Here is an 18,161-nt window from a genome sequence, read left to right as displayed (position 1 = left end):
GCTTTGACAACTCGGTTGCTGAAGTGATATTTTTTACAGTCAAGTTTGGAGCGGTTAATATTAAGTTTGAATCTGTTGCGTGCTCTTGTGTTGTTGCAATTGAAGCTGAAGTAATCATTTACATTTGAAGTGAAAGATTTTGAAAGAAAATACATAAGCCATGCCCACAGTGGGGTAGTAAAAAATTTGGTAGCCCTTCACTGTGCACTCCCACATTATTTTGGCACCTAAGAAAAGATATATAAAATATAGGAGAGACAATTGGACAGGGGACGGAAGGCACACTAGTGCACTTATGCTTGCCCCTCACTGACCTCTAAGGAATCTGGAGAAGTCAACCATGGAAAGTCTAAGGGAAAAATGTTGGGGGTTGGGGGTTGACACCACGGAGTCTGGTAATGAGTTCCATGCTTCAACAACTCAATTGCTAAAGTCATATTTTTTACAGTCAAGTTTGGAGCTGTTGTGTGCTCTTGTGTTATTGCGGTTGAAGCTGAAGTAGTTGTTGACAGGCAGGATGTTGCAGCATATGATATTGTGGGCAATACCTAGATCATGTTTAAGGCGTCGTAGTTCTAAGCTTTCTAGACCCAGGATTGTAAGTCTAGTTTCGTAGGGTATTCTGTTTCGAGTGGTGGAGTGAAGGGCTGTTCTGGTGAAGTATCGTTGGACCTTTTCTAGGGTGTTGATGTCCGAAATTCGGTGTGGGTTTCAAACAGGTGAGCTGTATTCGAGGATAGGTCTGGCGAAAGTTTTGTAAGCTCTGGTGAGTAGTGTGAGATTGCAGGAGCAGAAGCTACATAGGATTTTAGAAGCCTTTTTGGCAATATTGTTGCAGTGGGCTTTGGCACTTAGGTCATTTGATATTAGTATTCCAAGGTCTCCAGGTCTACATCTGCAAAGCCGTTCTAGTTCCTAATCCAGCCCCTTAAGTACCCACACCACAATGGCTCTTCTTTGTAAAAGTGTCTGTTTGTATCTGTATGCATTTATATAGTTGAGAATTATCTGAGTTATAAATGAAGTTTTGAGCTGCTTCAAAGACGATCCAGAAATATTCTTTATTCCAAATGCAGGGCAAATAAGAAAAAAATATTTTCTTTTGAGTCAACTGCATAGTGCTGTTTAGAGCCCTGGAGTGACAAATTAAGGATCAGGTTACCTTATCGTGACTATGAGAGACCCTTTCATTTATTTGGTGCTCCTCAAGAGACAAAGAGTGTTATTAAAGTAGAAATGGCATACTGATATAATGAAAGAAGTGAAATAAATGAATTGAGTAGGAAATGTATTTTGAAATTTCTAATAACAACCCTTCCTCCTATGTATAGATTAAGAGACAATGTGAATAGTATTTTTCCTTTTCTTATTCTTTTCCATTCTTCTTTTATCCGGATGATAGCATTTGGAAAGGAGGTAGCACAGGATGAATGATATATACCAGAAATAATTGGATAAATGATTAGAAAAAAATGATTAATTTGACTAAGAAATTGGCATTTGATATTGTATTGTATTATATTTTAATTTGAGGTATATAAATTTGAATCTCTGTAAGGTGTGAAAAACAATAAAAAATTTATACACCTCCTCCCAAAAAAGAGACAAAAAGTCTTGCTAATGATGCAACAATGTGATCAGAGTAGACTAATATATAGAACTTTTGGTCTTTAGCTTTGGGAGATACTTCAGGATGCATCCACAAGGTTTATTTATACCGCCCCTTTCCAAGGACTTGGAGTATTATGCTTGACTGTCCGCCTGCCTTGCTACCTCAAGTAAGAGATCCCTAAGCTCTTTTACAATATCTATTGTTTGGTATACTAATGCCTACCACTCACTCCACTCCCCCCCCCCCCAAGATAAATTGATTCTTGGGCAATTAATTACTCATGAGTATATCGTGCAGTGATCTCCTCCCTCTTTTCTACTTCTTCATTGCTTAATCAAGGTGGGGAATGTCTGGTAAACCTAGGATCTTTTCAAAAGGAGGTGGCTGATTCAGTAAGAATGCAAACCTTTGTGTATAACAAGATTTAGGAATAGCTGAAAGTTAAACAAAGAGGGGAATCCAAACCAAGACAATGGAAAGAACATTATTTCCTTTTTTTAAAAAAAAATATTTTTTATTACAATACAAAGATTAAAAAAGAGCAGATATATAGTGTTGTACATATTGTATCATTTCAGATTATAACTATTATTTGTATAGTTGTAATTAAATTCTAAAATACTTTATACAGAGCTGCCCCTAGTTCCCCCTCCCTCCCCGTTGAACTGTTGACCTAACAGTTCCATTTTTCTTTTTGATATCAATATGCAGCTTATGGCATCAGCGGTTGTTACACATTAATTTCTACACGGTTTAACACTGTGGCTGCTTCCAACCAACACACACACAAACATGCATATACACAGATACAGGCAAGATATAACAAGGGGAGAACAAAATAAAACAAAGGGAACAGGAATCAAAGCCTATTTTCCCTAAAGATAAAAGTCCTGGTTCACATCTAGCTTCCACTAATTCCTAGGTGGAGGAATTCCTAGAGGTTAAATTGCTACTTACCTAGCTTCAGACCTGCCCAGAAAAAGATGTTTTAGCTTGTCCTGTAGGAGAAAAGGCAGAACAGAACAAAATAAAAATCAACAGATTTCTTTGAAGTTCATCAAAGATAAGGAAACCTTGTTCTAGTTCCCCCACCCCCACACAAACACACAAATTCACTGGAAACCCTGGCATTAGGCTGCCTCTCTCTAGGCCAGTGTGTCTTAGAAACATAGAAGTCTGACAGCAGAAAAAGACCTCGTGGTCCATATAGTCTGCCCTTATACTATTTTCTGTATTTTATCTTAGGATGGATATATGTTTATCCCAGGCATGTTTAAATTCAGTTACTGTGGATTTATCTACCATGTCTGCTGGAAGTTTGTTCCAAGGATCTACTACTCTTTCAGTAAAATAATATTTTCTCATGCTGCTTTTGATCTTTCCCCCAACTAACTTCAGATTGTGTCCCCTTGTTCTTGTGTTAACTTTCCTGTTAAAAACACTTCCCTCCTGAACCTTATTTAACCCTTTAACATATTTAAATGTTTCGATCATGTCCCCCCTTTTCCTTCTGTCCTCCAGACTATACAGATTGAGTTCATGAAGTCTTTCCTGATACGTTTTATGCTTAAGACCTTCCACCATTCTTGTAGCCCGTCTTTGGACCCGTTCAATTTTGTCAATATCTTTTTGTAGGTGAGGTCTCCAGAACTGAACACAGTATTCCAAATGTGGTCTCACCAGCATTCTATATAGCGGGATCATAATCTCCCTCTTCCTGCTTGTTATACCTCTAGCTATGCAGCCAAGCATCCTACTTGCTTTCCCTACCGCCTGACTGCACTGTTCACCCATTTTGAGACTGTCAGAAATCACTACCCCTAAATCCTTTTCTTCTGAAGTATTTGCTAACACAGAACTGCCAATACAATACTCAGATTGAGGATTCCTTTTCCCCAAGTGCATTATTTTACATTTGGAAACATTAAACTGCAGTTTCCATTGCTTTGACCATTTATCTAGTAAAGCTAAATCATTTACCATATTACAGACCCCTCCAGGAATATCAACCCTATTGCACACTTTAGAGTCATCGGCAAATAGGCAAACCTTCCCTACCAGACCTTCCCCTATGTCACTCACAAACATATTAAAAAGAATAGGACCCAGAACAGACCCTTGTGGCACACCGCTTGTAACCTGACTCTGCTCAGAATACTTAATCTCAGCAACTTAAGCAATTTAACTCAGAATTCTTAATCTCAGCAACTTTAAGATGTGTGGACTTCAACTCCCAGAAATCCCCAGGCAATATTTCTCATTCTGGGAGTCCACGCTCTTAAAATTGCTGAGGTTTGTGATACACTGCTTGAGGATGACAGGTTATATTTGATTCACAGTTCAGATTTATTCATTTCTTTATTGACTGTCTCCCCAGCAAAAGCAACTCTGGACCTCGTCCTATGTGACGTGACAGAAATAGATTAAAATGCATTCATTGGAAAACAACAAAATAAAAATAAACAACTCCCTGCGGGGGAACCACAGAACAGTGCAAGAATCACAGTGTGGTAGCCAAACTTCCTGACCCAGGAACTGCTGGGAAAGTTTAGGTTTTCCTTTCATGTATGACTCATCACTATATGAAACTTTTGTGTTGGGATTTCTCTCTGTTCCATTCAGTGGGATGTTTATATGAATTAATTGTTGTGCATTCTTTTTTGCGGAAAGATTTAACAACATAATCTGGACACTGTAAAGTACAATTCTTTCTGTCCATCTAGTACAATCAAGCAGAGTAGGTATGCAATGGGTTCAGTAATGGGCAGCCAAAATTTTTACTGCCACACTGCGGGTGTGGCTTATATTGTAGGTGTGGCTTAATGTTCATGTGACTGGGTAGGAGTAGCTTGCCGGCCATGTGATCAGGTGGGAGTGGCTTGAATGATCATCATCATTCAAGTGAACTGTTAAGTTCTTGACTTACAACCTTACTAATGTTGCTCGCTGGGGTGAAAATTTGATTCGTGTTTCCTGCACTCTCCTTCCTGGGCCGCCCCCCCCCCCGCCTCAGGCTGTGTAGCTAGGTCAACGGGTGCTGCCAGAAGCATAAATGCTGCCAGTGCTGCTTCCACCCACGACTTCTGCTTGCACCTTAGGTGGCTGCGTGAGGCTGGAGGGGAGTCGGGCAGGAGAGAGGGAAGCTCATCCGTGGCCAGGATGGCAGAAAGAGGAAAAAAGCAAGGAGCACAGACACAGCAACAGCAGCAGGGGGAAAGAGGAGAGCTGAGCTGAGACCAGTAATCCAGGCAGTGTGTGACAGCCGCCGATCAGTTGGAGCTGCACACGCATCTTCAATTCCGCCAGTGGAACTGCTTTCCATCCCGTTCTGCCTGCTGCCCACCCCTGCCTGGGTCCCATCAATTAAACTGGGCCATCTAAGAGCCTCGGTGGGGGCAGAAGTTAGAACGCAGTACTGCAAGCTACTTCTGCTGATCACCAGCTGCCAGCAGTTTGACAGATCGACTCAGCCTTCCATCCTTCAAAGGTTTATTATTATTATTATTATTATTATTATTATTATTATTATTTATTAGTTTTGTATGCTGCCCCTCTCCGGAGACTCAGAGTGGCTCACAACAATAATAAACAGTGAACAAATTCAATACTTAAAAAAACAATTAAAAACCCTTGTCATTAAAATAGTCACACAATCTAAATTAAATCTAAATGCTAATCTTGCAGGACCCAGGATGTGTACTTTCTCTGGAACAAAATCCCCCTCCCCAAGATTCACATAACTTCCACCGTTGTGACATTTAGCAATAGCAAAGCACAAAGCATTTAGCAATAGCAAAGCACTTGGACTTAAATACTTTACAACACTTGCTGAGAAGTTACAGTGTCAGCATATTGTCCCCAACAATTTAGGTCCTCATTTTACTGACCTCGAAAAGGATGGAAGGCTGAGTCAACTTCGAGCCTATCAGGATCAAACTCCTGCTCTTTTACAAAACTGTTAAAAAGTTGGTTGTTCTCAAAGGCTTTGCAACAAGATCGGAGGGAGCACTTTTAATGTTGTTATAGCCAGTGAATAGCTTGGCCTAATTTTTTTCCCTAGAACCAGTGTTCTTTCTTATTTGTATCTCCACATATTATTTTTCTTTTTTATTTGTAAATACTAAAGTTGCCAAAGAATTGGCCTTCTAAATTTGGAGATAACCAACTAACTAACTGGGTGGTGGGCTTCAGGGTGGGTTCCCCCCAGTTTGAACCAGTTCATCTGAACTAGTAACAACATGCTGGTGATATCACAATGATGCCACCGAATTGGATAAGACGGTGCCGGTCCATGGGCGCCGCTATCTTTTTAAATTATTATTATTATTATTTTTCTTTCTGAGCATGTGCAGAAGCCAAGTTCCAGCACCATGCATGAAATTGCCATCTGTTTTGGGGCTTTGTTTTTTGCTACGTTGCTCGGGAAGAAGCAAAATAGCAGAGAGATAAGTTAGAACCCACCCCTGCTTCCAGGGGACTGTACCAAGGCTTGCCAGGTCCAACACAAGGTGTGTGGGGGGGGGGGTGCAGCACCGTTTCTGGCTTCAGGGGGGTATACGGATCTTGCTAGGCCCAAATTAGGGTGTGGAGGATGCAGTGCCATCTCCTACAACCATTTTGGCCCCCAGGGGGATTTAGGGAGGTTTGCTAGGCCAAAAAGGGGTGCAGAAACCCTCACTGTTTGGGGATCCCCACATGCATGGAGTTTGAGTTGAGAGCTTATTGTAAGTGCTGCTAAGCTATCCTAAGCTAATCAACAGTGGAACTCTAAAATGCCTGATGATCAATGGGCATGTTCTCAGTTTCAAAACATCTGGGTTTTTTGCCCTGCTACGAAAGAACTTCTGGGGTTCTTCACAGGAAGGGAGGGAGAATGAGAGAGAGAGAGAAGTAGGAGGAGGGAAGGAAGGAAGGAAGGAAAGAAAGAAAGAAAGAAAGAGAAAGAAACAAGAAAAAGAGGAAAGAAGGGAGAGAGAGAAGACAAGAAAGAAAAAGAGATAAAGAAAGAGAAAGAAAGAAAGAGAGAAAAAGAAAGGAAGAGAGAAAGAAAGAGAAAGAGTTATTATTATTATTATTATTATTATTATTATTATTGTAATTGTATATTGTTTTGAGCCACCCTGAGTCCTTAGGGATTGGATGGCATAGAAGTCTAAACAAACAAACAAACAAATAAATAAATGAGAAAGAAAGAAAGAAAAAGGAATAAAAGAAGGAAGGAATGGAGAAAAGAGAAAGAGAGAGAGAAAGGAAGAAAAGGAAGGAAGGAAGCACCACAAACCCAGGCACTATACATGGCTTCAGAAGACACTTTGTAGCAGCACAGCGATCTACGGCTGGAAGATATGACAAAAGTCATCTAGTCCAACACCACGTTGTAGCAGGAAACCTTACATTGCTTGGATTATTTTGGTCTCTCTAACAGAGAGGAAAATTACCAGAAAGGAGAAGAAGTTTACTAGGACAAGACTGTCATACAGAAAAGGCAGAGATAGTCCTTGACTTATGACCACAATTGAACCCAAAATTTTGGTTGCTAAGCAAGAGCATTGTTAAATGAGTTTCACCACATAGTTATTTTTCTTGCATTTTTTTTGTGGAATGTGGAAAGGATTCTCCACTACTCTTCAAAAATTATACTTCAAGTTAATCACAGAGAAGTTCTGAGAAATGGAAGCACACATTAGCAAATCCCCAAATGTATAAAGCAATATTTCTTCGCAGCCAGAGGGGAAAGTCCCTCGTGTAAATGCTCAGCGAAGAACTAGGTAACTATCCTAAGATATATCAAATTGTTCCATTAAGACCAAAACCATTAGATAATTTGGAAAAGATTGAATGTGTCTTGGAAACACAAGCTTTATTAATGGAGTTTGCAAATTTAATCCAAGATTCTATTAAAAATACATGACTCCCTATTAAATAACACAAGTTCTCACATAAAGGGCAAATGACATCCTTGGTGGTTCTAAATAGTTGTGTGTGTGTGTGTGTGTGTGTGTGTGTGTGTGTGTGTGTGTGTAGGACTATTAATGGACTATTAATGGACTATTAATGGACTATTAATGGATATAATGCAACATCAGGAGTGAATTCTACTTATCTTCCCTATCAGTTCCCATTGTGATGGCAGTCCATGTTTTCCTATATCACTTCACAGAAGTGGCCCTCTGCGCATGTGCAGAAACCTTTGCACATGTGCAGAGGGGTTTTTTGCAAGCCGTGGCGACCAGAGCACCACTTCAGGAGATCAGACCACCAATCATTGCTGGCAGTTCAGCGATCAGCGGCAAATTTCCACTACCAGTTCTGTTGCGTACAGACAGATGTGGTACATATTTGCATAGCTGCCACTGATTGGTTAGCACAATGGCGGGAGATTTAAAGGACTGTCAATGACCAGCCGATTTCAGGGAAGCCTTTAAAACCGGCTTCAATAATGGGTTGCTACTGGTACAGATAAGGATACCGCAATAGTAGCGAAAATTGAGTTGTCTGCACAGCTTTGTGTCTCTGGCGTGTGTGTGCACATGTCCGAGTCAGATTTTGCTTCTGCGCATGTGCAGGAAGCAGAATCTTGCAAGGGGATATGCAGGAGAGAGAGATTATATTATTATTATTATTATTATTATTATTATTATTATTATTATTATTATTATTAAGATTTGTATGCCGCCCCTCTCCGAAGACTCGGGGCGGCTCACAACATAATACACAATGTACAAATCCAATATTTAAAAAGAGATTAAAACCCTTATCATAAAAATTAATCACACAACCCAAGCAAACCATACATAAATCAGGTATGGTCAGTGTCTACGGAGAATATCAACTTCCCCAGGCCTGGTGACATAGGTGGGTTTTTAGGAGATTGCAAAAGGCAAGGAGGGTGGGGGCAGTTCTAATCTCTGGGGGGAGTTGATTCCAGAGGGCCAGGGCCGCCACAGAGAAGGCTCTTCCCCTTGGTCCCATCAGACGGCATTGCTTAGTCGACGGGACAAAGAGAAGGCCAACTCTGTGGGACCTAACCGGTCACTGGGATTCGTGCGGCAGAAGGCGGTCCCGATTCTGGTGATGCACGGAAGCAAAAAAATTGCTGAAATTTCACGTGTGCACACGTCCCCTCATAACATTTTGTTTCCTGCGCATGTGCGGAAGAAAAATCTCACTCGGACGCACACATACGCCCATCAGAGATGCAAAGCTGCACATGCAGCACACAGGTAGCAGCAGGAGAGGCTTTCCTAGAGCCAGATGGCAGTTCCGTATTAGCCACTACTAGGAGCATAAAAGTGCTGAACTGCTGCTGTGCCTCGTTTGATCCTTTTACGCGTGAATCTAACAGGTTCAAAAGAACCGGTCCGAATCGGCAGCAACCCACCACTGTACAGCATGCAGTTCAGGAATACTGCTCAGGAAAAGAATAATAGGATCTCCTACAGAAACACGCAGTGGTATTCTACTTACGAACTTAATTTGTTCTGTGACCAGGTTCTTAAGTAGAAAAGTTTGTAAGAAGAAGCATTTTTTCCATAGGAATCAATGTAAAAGCAAATAATGTGTACAGGGAGGGTAGAGGCCCTGTTTCCTCCCAGGAGATGCCTAGAGAGGCCCTAAGGAGGCTTCTCCCTGCTTTTTCCGGCCCTGTTTCCTCCCAGGAGATTCCTAGAGAGCCCCACAGAGGCTTCTCCCTGCCTTTGCCAGCCCTGTTTCCTCCCAGGAGATTCCTAGAGAGGCCCCACAGAAGCTTCTCCCTGCCTTTTCCAGCCCTGTTTCTTCCCCGTAGATTCCTAGAGAGGCCCCATGGAGGCTTCTCCGTGCCTTTTCTAGTTACAGTTTCAGAGGTTCATAAGTGGAAAATGGTTCTTGAGAAGAGGCAAAAAAATCTTGGACACCCGGTTCTTATCTAGAAAAGTTCGTAAGTAGAGGCATTTGTAGGTACCACTGTACTAGTTTTCTTATAACAAAGATGCCATCAAAATACCAATGTTCAATGAGCATTTGGGCTACATTTTTTTTTAAAAAAAAATGAGGTTAATCTAATATTCACCACAGTGAATATTTGTTGAGAAGATGAAGGCTCACTTGTTGGGCAAAGCAATTTGCCACTGGCATTTATTGCCTGTAGAAAAAATGTTCTGTTCATACCCACATTTTTGGCATGTCATTAGCTTAATAAAGTCTAGCCTATACCTTAGACTGGCTGCTGCCAGCATTATGAAATCATGGCAGCGGCTGTAAAAATACAAGGAGGCCACGACCCTTGCACACACATCCCGCACGCCCACGCCAGAGCTGATTGCAAATAGCTTTGGTGGGAAAACGCAGACCTTTCAACTTCTTCTACCCAGCTCAGTAGAGTTTGCATTTGACTTATTCTCTAAAACAGTTTGCTCTGGAGGAATTCAGAAACTGCTTAGAAGCACGGAAAAACAACATCAATCCTGGGCTTAATTATTGTCTGAGGCCAACTTTGTTTGAAGCAAAACAAGAGCCACATCTATGGGGTGACTGTTTTTCATGATAACAATTCCATACATAACATTTCCTTAAAGTCCAGAGGGATCCAGTTGGGTTTTACACGTGGGGTGGGAGAGGGTGTCTAGACATTTTGAAAGACTGGCATTTGGGGAGAGACTGGCTGAAGGTGATTTCTGTCCTGTATGAAAAGCAACAGCTCTGCTCAATGGCGCCATCAGAACTTTGGAAATCGCCAGGGGTGGATTCCACTTACCTTCATCACTAGTTCGCATTGCAATGTTTTATGTGTGCATGCGCATGTCCCCTCATGCAATTTGGCTTTGGCGCACAGGGGTGGGCTGCTGCCCAGATTTATTTATTTATTTATTCGACTTCTATGTTGCCCAATCCCAAAGGACTCAGGGTGGCTTACAACAACGGTATAAGTACAATAAGAATAAATACAAAGCAAGTGTGTATGATTGGTTTTAATTTGTGGTGTTTTTAAAATTAATTTTAATATTGGATTTGTCTTTCATTGTATTGCTATTGCTGTGAGCCGCCCCGAGTCTGCGGAGAGGGGCGGCATACAAATCTGATTAAACTATAAACTATAATAAAAGAAGTCGAACAGTTAACTGAGGTTAAAGCATAACAAACTGAACAAAACCCATAAAAAGTTATTATAAAAAGAAAATCACACTCATATACATACACACCATTCTTACAGTTGACCATCAAGATGTGAATTTATGGCCCCCAGGCCTGTCGGCAAAGCCAGGTCTTTGTAGCTTTGCGAAAGACCAGCAAGGTGGAAGCAGTACGGATATCAGGGGGGCGGGACATTGATTCCATAGAGCTGGGGCCACCACAGAGAAGGCTCTCCCCCATGGTCCTGCCAACCTGCATTGCTTAGTCAGAGGAGGAGGCCAATTCTGTGAGCTCTTATTGGTCTCTGGGAGGTATGCAGCAGGAGATGGGGGGGGACGCAGTGGGGTACCGAAAATGGAGTTCCACCCCAGAGCACCCAATTTGCAATGAAAGTTGAAAGGAATATGGGGCATCCTGTGTAAGCCACACCCACAGTGTGGTAGTAAAACATTTGGTAGCCCTCCATTGTCCGCACATGCTCAGTAGCTGAAATCAGTCTGAAACACAGTTGAGGAGCTGATCAGCTGTGTTTCGGGTGAACGAATAAAGGTCAGTATAAACCCGGGGGTGGATGGGTGGGCCCGTTTGGAGGCTGCAGAAGAGGAAAAACCTTTAAAATGGTGAAAATATTCACCAAACATTTTTTTAAAAGATGGTGGCTCCCACGGACTGGCACTGGCTGATCCAGTTGAGTTACATCACCAGGGGGTTGCTATCAGTTTGGGTGGCCCGATCTGAACCTGGAGGAACCCACCCAGTGGTGGGCTACAAGCTGGAACACCTAATCCGGTGCATGTGCGGAAGCAAAAAATCTTGCTGGTACATGGGTGCACCTGCGTTTTCCATGCACGATTTTGCTACCTGCGTAGGCGCAGCAGCATAACTCTGCTGAAACCCACGGGACCTCCAGAGCTGTGGAGGCGAGCCCGATTAGGCATTCTGACTAGTAGCCTACCACTGAACCCACCCCTGGAACTAGCCTTCAACAGCAGAAGTCTGCTTTTGGTGCTTATATTGGTTACACTAAGGATAATACAGTGGTACCTCTACTTAAGAACTTAATTCATTCCGTAACCAGGTTCTTAAGTAGAAAAGTTTGTAAGTAGAAGCAATTTCTCCCATAGGAATCAGTGTAAAAGCAAATAATGCATGCAAACCCATTAGGAAAGAAATAAAAGCTCGGAATTTGGGTGGGAGGAAGAGGAGGAGGAAGAGGTGGAGGACAGTCACTACCGAAGGAAGAAGGTGAGGTGAGGGGAATCAAAAAAGTCCAAAACTTTAAGGCTTAAAAAAAGAAAGAGGAACTCTGAAGCGGCGAGGAGGAGCACGCGCCTCCCATACACCCGGCATGAGGCTGCCTCCCATACAGTGCGCCAGAGAGAAAAACTCAGGGAGAATGGCAGGAAGCTGGCCGGGCCTTCGTGCCGCTCTCAAATTTCCTGGGAAATTTTTCCGGGCTCGGATTCTTAAGTAGAAAATGGTTCTTAAGAAGAGGCAAAAAAATCTTGAACACCCGGTTCTTATCTAGAAAAGTTCTTAACTAGAGGCATTCTTAGGTAGAGGTACCACTGTATGGATAATCCTCATTTAGCAACCACTTGTTTGGTGACCAAAGTTACAATGTCACTAAATAAAGGGACTTCGTTGTTATGAGCCGCCCCGAGTCTTTGGAGAGGGGCGGCATACAAATCTAATAAATTGAATTGAATTGAATTGACTTATTACTGATTCTTGTAGTTGTGTTAGTTGCAGCATCCCCATGGTTATCTGGTTGCAATTTGAGTACTTGGCAGCCAATTCACAATTAGATGATAGCAGCCTCCTGCAGTCCCATAATAAGCATTGTAACCTTGACTGCTTTTGAAAACCAAAATCCGCAGGATTTTGTAAATGGGAATCATGAGACAAGGTGGGATTTGCTTAACAACGGCAACTGGAATTGTTGCAACTGTTGTACGTTGAAGCAGTCACATGACATTGTGCTTTACTGCTCTATTGCTTACAGAGGTCCAATTAACCATTGTTTAGTGAGGTCAACTTATAAGACATGATTGCTGTGTTGAAGCATGAATACAGTGATCCCCCGAGTTTCGCGCTCTCGATCATTGCTAATCGCTATATCGCGATTTTTCCACCCGGAAGTAAAAACACCATCTGCGCATGCGCGCCCCTTTTTTCTATGGCCACGCATGCGTAGATGGTGAAGTTTGCGTTCCCTGGGCAGATCAGCTGCTGGGCGGCTTCCCTGGGTCTTCCCCCTCTTGCTGGCGGGAGGGCGAGCGGTGGGCATCAGCGAGGAGACGGGGTTTCCCCTTTGCGTGGGCGGCCAGTAAGACCCCAGCGAGGAGACGGGGTTTCCCCTTTGCGTGGGCGGCCAGTAAGACCCCAGCGCCGCTTCCCAGCTGAGTCCCGAAGCCAAACGCGGAAGTTCGCCTTTGCCGTCTGGCTTCAGGACTCAGCTGGGAAGCGGCGCGAGCGAACGGCGTGGGCGGGCGAAGGGCGGGTGAGCGGCAGCGAGGAGTTTGCGTGGGCGGTGGGGAAACCCCAGCGCCGCTTCCCAGCTGAGTCCCGAAGCCAAACGCGGAAGTTCGCCTTTGCCATCTGGCTTCAGGACTCAGCCGCAGCAGCGAGGAGCCGGGCAGGCGGGTGAACGGGCAAGCGGCAAGCGATCTTGGGGTTTCCCCGTTGCCTGGGCAATGGGGAAACCCCATCTTCGGCTCCTCGCTGCTGCCGCGCTGCGGAGCAGATCAGCTGTTGGGCGGCCGAAGGGGTCTTCCCCGCCGCCCACACGCAAACTCCACCATCTGCGCATGTGCGGCCATGGAAAACAGGACGCGTATGCGCAGATGGTGTTTTTACTTCCGTGCCGCTACATCGCGAGTTTATGATTATCGCAAGGGGTCTTGGAACGGAACCCTCGCGATAATCGGGGGATCACTGTATTATGTCCCAAAAAATAAATTGACTTCATCTGATAATCTTTGTTCAATAACATATTGCGGTTTTCATAGCATCTTGAAGCCAGCCTTGTTAGGTATTGTACAAACCTAGTCCCAGTGAAGACAAAATTCATATTATCCTTGGTATGATTTATACCAGATTACCTGCCCTGTACATAATGTTTTGCAAATATGTTGTGGGGTAATGCCATTAGAAAACGTCTCACAGCACGTTCCAGAAAAGTTGGCTTCTCATTGTAAGCCTTTTCTAAACATGAACTAAAAAAAAATGCATGTGAAACAAATGACTAATCAAACTGTATTAGCATAAATCCAGTAAAACTGAATCTGGTGTGTCTGATATTTTTAGAAAAGGGGAAAAATTAAAAAGGCAAACAGAGAAGACTGTTGAGGAATATAACTCCCAATGACACTTCCAATAAACTATATTGTAAATATATTTTTCACTATAGAATCTCCCATCAGAAAATATCTCTCTTACCTGCCTTTTTTCTACTAGAAACAAAAAGTGATCCTACAGAGATAACAGTGCTTTGTGGGTGAGTTAATATTGGAAATGGAGTTACTGAAGCAATCAAGTAGGCAGATATGCTTACAATAGCAATTGGGGGCGGCTAATCTACCTGAAAGATTGATTACATTATGGAAAGATTCTGGCTGTATTGTTTATTTAACTTCAGAGTTCTGTTTGGGTCAATAACCTGAGGTATGCAAGAATAGTGTTTTGGAAATTTTATTATAGCTTTGAAGATAAACAAAAATTCCTTCCTCAATCTGGTACGCTTCTGAGCACCTCAAACTCCAATGCATTTGAAAAACATTGGATTGAGGAAAGCTGCTTAAAGTGATCTACAGAAACCATAATAGAGTTGAAATATATCTTGATGTTGTCCTTCATAGTCCTGACCTGTATACCATGCACTAATGCAGGGTAATGTACAGTTTCTGAACTAAAATGGGGTCTAGTTCATGTCCTCATATGAAACCCCCTAGTTTCAAGATGGCAAACCTATGGCTCGTGTGCCAGAGGTGGAAAGCAGATCCCTCTCTGTGGGCATGGTGCCATCGCCTCAGGTTTCCAAGGCAAACACATGCTGGTCAGCTAATTGTTGTGTTTCTGGTGCTCTGGCAAATATTTATTTATTATTTATTTATTTATTTATTTATTTATTTATTAGATTTGTATGCTGCCCCGCTCCGTAGACTCGGGGCGGCTAACAACAGTAAAAAGACAATATGTACAAATCTAATATTAAAAATAATGTAAAACCCCCCCAATTTATATGTGTGCATGCACGCGTATCTTCTGGTTTGGGCACTGCCCTAGTTGGTCTTTCTCAGCCAAATCTTCTTACATCATGATAGGGGAACATCATAGAGGTTTGGATGCTTCTTTTAACAATTTTGTAGGGATTAAATGGAATTTAACCACTATTACTCTTTCAGGCTTATTGCAATTCCCAGAAAGCATCAGTTTATCTGGCAGTGCATAGTTCTTGAACTCTTATTCATTTTATTTATATATATTTGTCAAACAATTATAGGATGGTAATTTGAATAAACATAACAGAAAAAGTAGTGATAAAAAGTAATGATAAAAGACAATAGGACAGTAGGACAGGAACGGTAGGCACAATAGTGCACTTATGCACGCCCCTTACAGACCTCTTAGAAAGAGGGAGAGGTCAATTGTAGATAATCTAAGGTTAAAGGTTTTGGGGTTAGGAGTAGAAACCACAGAGTCAGGTAGAGCATTCCAGGCATTGATCACTCTGTTGCTGAAGTCATATTTTTTGCAATCTAATTTAGAGCGGTTAACATTTAGTTTAAATCTATTACATCGTGTGTTGTTGCAGTTGAAGGTGAAGTAGTCACTACTGGGAAGGACATTTTGGTATATGGTTTTATGAACTATAGTTAAGTCAGAATGGAGGCAACAGAGTGGTAAGTTGTCTCATCAAAGTATTGCAAGTCTGGCGGAGTAAGTGATTTTGTTGGGGGAAGAGAAGTGAAGAATGTTTTTTTTAAAAAAAATAAATTTATTGAATATATACATTAAAAACAGGGTACAGAAAAGCAAAAGGGATATATATAATATACATTCTAACATTTACAATTTACTTATATAGTACACGTAGGTGGGGAGGGAGAAAAGAAGAAAGCTGGGGGTTGGGGAAGAGGGGAAAGAGATATAAGGGGAAGTGGGGTAGGAAATTGGAGCAAAAGGGGAATGGTAAGAAGAGAAGGCCAGCGTTAAAGCTGGGTCTTTCATGATTTGCGGCCTGTGATTTGAGCCCATAGTTGGTGTAAATTTCCCTAAAGTTTTATCCATATGTTTTTGATGTAATTGTTAGTGCCAATACTTATCAGTGGTTTAAGGGTTTGTTTTCTTTGTAATTTTAAAGTTCGTGTCGATCGATGTTTACAGTTTGTCGTTTCAATTTGATGTTATGATTTGTGATGTAGGTTGCTAGTTTTTCAAGATGTTTTTGTTGGATATTTTTCTTGATGGATAATTTTTAAGTACGGTAATTCCTTTTTTTTAACCAGAGGTACCATTTGTCCCATGCTTTGTAGAAATCTGTCTCATCCTTGTTTTGCAGTTCCATTGTTAACTTGGACATTTCTGCACATTCCATTATTTTAATCAAAAGTGATAGAACGGTTGGGTTTTTTTCTTGTTTCCAGAATTGTGCATACAAGATCCTTGCGGCCGTAATAATGTGAATTATAATATATCTGTTTTCTTTACTAAGGTTTTGTCTTATGATTCCTAATAAAAATAGTTCGGGTTTTGCATGGATGATCTGAGAAGTAATTTGTTCTAGCATAGTTTTGATTTTATACCAATATTTTTGGGTGGTTTCACATGTCCACCATATGTGGTAGTATGTACCTGGTTTTCCCCTGCACGAGAAGTGAAGAATGTTAAAGGAGGTTTCAGTCAGTTTCCTTCTTCATCCCAAAGACTGAATTACAGAGATATCAGAGCAAGTTAAACCAACAGTCAGCAGTTTTTGGGCAGAGATATCAGGTTTGTCAAACACCTCCTTTTCATCTTCAAGGCCAAGGAACAAAGAGTCTTTTAAAATGTGACAATGAAGAAAGAAAAAAGCAATAATCTTAAACTACCATAGGTATAATAAAGAAAAAAGAAAATCTACTCTTGCACTGACCTAAGAAAGGCAATTCCCTCTTCTTAGTGGTATTGGACAAAATAAATAAATAAATAAAATAAAATAAAACAATGCAACAATAAATAATTGACAGTATGCTGCCTTTTTGCTGTGTGAGATGGACAGCTCATTGTGCCTAGCAGCATGATCGGCTGCATTTCCTTCATAGCACCCTCATATTTTAGGAAACCCTGCTGCTGACCCCAGACTTGGAACCCACAACAGAAACAAAAAGAGTGGGGTCATCACAAAACAAAGTCCTCCTGCTCCCTTCATCACATTATCTGTAGATGCAACCAAACACCGAAGCTGTTCTCTGCGCCTTCCAGGCTTTATGCCAATGGGAGATAAGAGGAAACAGAGACCTGATTATTCATTATTCTCAAGGACTGGCTGGTACAGGTGGATGTGATTTCCTTCAGCTGTCTGCTACTGCTGAAAAAGTATCCACAAGACCACATGATTTCATGTGCTGCAAATCCCATGCATATCCAAAGGAACCCAGCCATACCGATAGGCAGGGGTCCCCAAACGTTTTACACAGGGGGCCAGTTCATTGTCCCTCGGACTGTTGGGGGCCAGACTATAAAAAAAACTCTGAACAAATCCCTATGTACACTGCATATACCTTATTTTAAAGTAAAAAACAAAATGGGAACGTACTATTTAGAGGGGGGGAAGAAGTCTAATATTCATATATGTTTATGTTTTGTTTTTAATTTTCTATTGTTAACATCTGATTGGCTATACAAGGTTTTCTTGGTTTATAGAAAAAATGTATAAAGAAAGAAGGAAGCACTTTGGCATAATGGTTAATAAGTTAGAAACATAATTGGTGTTGCACTTTTTGAAGGAACATGAAGGAGGGAATTTAATTGAAAGAAAAGTATGTACCTGGATGACAACATTAGGGGGAAAAAACTTTTGCAACTTTTTTGATGATTGATATTAGTTACTAACAAAATACCACATTTTATTCATGGAAATTAGATGGTACACTGTATTGTTTGAATGCATGTTGAGAGAAAAATGTAAAAAAATTTACACACACACCCCAAAACAAGTCCTTTTTTCCTCCGTCCCTCCATTCATTTCATTCTTCCTTCCTTCCTTGTTCCCTCCATTTCTTCTTCCTTCCTTCCTTCTTTCCTCCCTTCCTTACTTTTGCTCTTGCTTTCTTTCTCTCTCTCTCTTTCTCTCTCTTTCTCACTCTCTCTCTTGCTATCTCTCTCTCTCCCTCCCTTTCTCTCTCCCTCTCTTTCTCCCACTCACCCGCAGGCCAGATAAATGGCCTCAGCGGGG

Source organism: Erythrolamprus reginae, chromosome 2 (genome assembly GCF_031021105.1).
Source record: "Erythrolamprus reginae isolate rEryReg1 chromosome 2, rEryReg1.hap1, whole genome shotgun sequence".
In the NCBI taxonomy this organism is placed as follows: Eukaryota; Metazoa; Chordata; class Lepidosauria; order Squamata; family Dipsadidae; genus Erythrolamprus; species Erythrolamprus reginae.
This window is presented reverse-complemented; position numbering follows the sequence as displayed.